The 3,577-nt window shown below is 32.5% G+C and overlaps 1 pseudogene; it reads left to right on the top strand.

Moving 5' to 3' along the window:
* The first annotated feature begins 2,858 nt into the window (after window positions 1-2,858).
* LOC104874796 lies at window positions 2,859-3,289 on the top strand (annotated as a pseudogene).
* The last annotated feature ends 288 nt before the right edge of the window (window positions 3,290-3,577 follow it).

Raw genomic sequence — 3,577 nt, 5'->3', positions numbered from 1 at the left:
CAAGATCACTGTTGAATCTCAGAAATAAAACATTAATGAAAGAAGCAGACTCAAAAAGGTATATAATAATCTTATTTTTTAAAATATATACATTGGCAAAATTTATCCTTGCTGTGAAAAGTCAATGTAATGGAAGAAATAGAAAACCTTAACACAGCAACAATGATTAATATTGAATTATTTATTAAAGTCACCTATCAAATGAAAGCCCAGCACGAGGGGATTCATTGCTAAATTTATCAAACATTTAAGATATTTATAGAAAGCGTCATATTTGTGTGTCTCACTGCCAAATAGCTCCGATTTGAATTTCACCACTTGATGTTAACTAGCTAACCAATGATAATCCAAGCTGGCAATAATGTTACAGAAGAACTAAAGCAATTCTTTAAAAAATTATTCAAAAAATAAATTCAAGGGAAGTCTGAACTTAAGATCAGCATTACACTGACATCAAAACCAGTGAAGGACATGACAGAAAAGCAAGCTACAAACCAATATATTTTGTAAACATACATAAAATATCTCTAACTAAATACTAACCAATAGAATCCAGTAGCTAATTTTACATATTGTTCTTCATGTAAAAGTGATCTTCATTCCCACCTTTCAAGTATAATTCAATATAATCATTCAATAAATGTGTTGCAACAACACAATAGTATCAATATACTGAAGGACCAAAATCATATGGTCTCAAAAGAGGCAATAAATACATTTGATAAAATTCCACAATATATCTCAATAGAAACACTGAACAAATTACTTGTAGAAGGAATGTATCAGAAAAAAACAAGTCCATACAAAATAAAATAACTCATAACATTGTTCTAAATTGGGAAAAGTTAAAATGCTTCTAAGATTTAGAATAAGACAAAGATGTCCACTTTCACCACTTTACTTAAAATTGTTCTCTAAGTCCTACCTTGACCAATAAAGCAAGATAAAGGAATAAAGAGCAACCAAAATGGATAAGAAGAATGATCAGTGATGCTGAACATTTTTAGTATGTTTATTTGATGTTTCTGCTTCTTTGTCTGAAAAATGTCTATTCATTTCAGATGTTCTTTTTTTGATTGGGTCCTGATGGGTATCTTCCCCAAAGAATCAAGAGAATCATACCACAGCGATATATGTGCACCCATGTTTATAGCAGCAGTTTGTAATAGCTAAAACTTGGAAACAGCCCAATTTATGTGCACCCATGTTTATAGCAGCAGTTTGTAATAGCTAAAACTTGGAAACAGCCCAATTGCCCCTCAACTGGAGACTGGATAATGAAAATGTGTGTGTGTGTGTTTTAATAAAACTGGGTACTACTTAGACATAAAGAATGAAAAGCTAAAGATATGTGTAACTAAATGGATACACGTTAAGGCCATATTCATAAGTAAAATAATTAGGACACACATGTGTAAATACTAAATAGCTTCTCTTGTGTGAGAAATTGAAAGAATAAATAATGATCAAAATGCATCATAGATAATGTGAAATAGGAAGAAAAGGTCCAAAGGGGCAGCAGAAGGGGAAGGGGGAGAGGAAAGGAATGAAGGGAAGGGAATAAATATGAGAAAAGAGAAAAAAGTAAATAAAGTCTTTGTGAATAGTGATGGTTGGAGGGGTGGAAGGGAGAGCAGAGGAATGGGGAAAAAAAAAGAAACAAGATAAATCATATAAAGGTACAAATTCCCAAAGATAAATACCATCAAATTATATATGTAAAATGTAACAACAAATTTAATGAATAAAAAGTAATAGTATTCAGAAATAAAAAGAAACAATCTATTAAAAAAAAAAACAAATTTGATAAGAAGGTGGCAAAATTTTCCAGATGACATACTGTTATATGCAGAAAACCCCAACGATTTGATCAAATTTATTAAAGCTAATAAATTTATCACAGATGCAGGATACATACTCAACATACAAAGATCAATATTGTTGCTACATGAATTTTGGGTAATTATTAATTAGCCAAAACAGAAATCAAAAAAGAAATCTCATTTACAATGGCTACAGAAAATAATGAAATACCTAGGTAAAATTTTAATCAAATTGACAATGTCTCTAAAATAAATACTCCAAAACACTGGTGAAAGAAATCAAGATGGAACAAAGAATGAAATGATAGCCTATGTTCATGGAATGGAAGAATCAGCATTGTTAAATATACATACTATGCTACATGACCTATAGATTCAATGCAATCCCTGTTTCCATACCAGTGACATTATTCACAGAAGGTGAAAAACATTGTACATGTTGTGTGAAACCAAAAAACTCTCTATATAGCCAATGTATTGCTAAGAAAAAAGCACAAAGCAGGAAGTGTTATACTTCCTGACTTCAAAACATATGACCGTATTGTAGTAATCAGAACATTATGATAATCCCATAAAAACAGATACATTGACTAACAGAACTGAATAACGTCTTGAAATAAGCCTATACAAGGTAAAGTCAACTGATAATCGAAAAGATATTAAAAAGGTACATATTTTCAGTGAATGGTGTTGAGAAAATTGGGTATTCAAATATGAAAGAATGAAATTTCATGCCTATCTCTCATCAGTAAAATATCCATTTAAAAATGGATAAAAGGGCTGGGGATTTAGCTCAGTGATTCCACTGCCTGCCTTGCAAGCTCAAGGAACTGAGTTTGATCTCCGGTACAAAACAAAACAAAAAAAAACAAAAAAAAAAGGATAAAAGAATAGTTACATGAAAGAAACTATCAAACTATTAATGGAAGGTCTATTTTTGGACAAGAACCCCCAAATACAAGAAACAAAACAAAAATAAGAAGTGTAATTATAGCTCTTCGTTTTGCAGCCACTGCTAGACCTGGAGCATCCAAAATGAAGTTCAATCCTTTTGTGACTTCTGACTGAAGCAAGAACCATAAGAGGCATTTCAATGCACCTTCCCACATCTGCAGGAAGATTATGTCTTCTTCCATTTCCAAAGATCTGAGACAGAAACACAATGTTCAGTCTGGGCCCACCTGAAATGATGATGAGGTTCAGGTTGTGAGACAACACCCTAGAAGTCAGCAGACTGGCAGAGTCCAGCTTTACAGGAAGGAAGGCGTCATCTACACTGCGTGGGTGCAGCAGGAAAGGCAAATGGCACAACTGGGAATGTGGGCATTCACCCAGCAAGGGGTCATCCCCAGGCTAAAACCGGAAAAGACCACAGAAAGAGCTTGGAACAGAAAGCCAAATCTCGCCAAGTAAGAAAGGAAAAGAGCAAATATAAGGAAGAAACAATTAAGAAGACGCAGGAATAAAGTATTCTTGTATACAACTTTAATTAAAATTGCTAAAATGAAAAAAAATATAATTATATCTGCATACAAATTTTCTTTACAGAAACTAAACAGTCAATAGGGTAAAAGACACCATACACAACGGAAGAAAATGTTTTCAAATTATGCATTTGACAAATATTAACATCAAGAATATAAAACTCATAAAGTTAATAGCGAAAGCAAAGCAACCTGGATAAAAATCAATAGTCCTAAATAAATATTTCCTTCAAGAGAAGATGTCAAGGAGATATCACTTCACACCAGTAA

The sequence above is a fragment of the Fukomys damarensis genome, unplaced genomic scaffold, assembly GCF_012274545.1.
Source record: "Fukomys damarensis isolate Sample0158 unplaced genomic scaffold, DMR_v1.0_HiC HiC_scaffold_16, whole genome shotgun sequence".
Lineage (NCBI taxonomy): Eukaryota > Metazoa > Chordata > Mammalia > Rodentia > Bathyergidae > Fukomys > Fukomys damarensis.
Note: the sequence above shows the minus strand (reverse complement) of the source record. Positions and strands in the feature narration are given on the sequence as shown.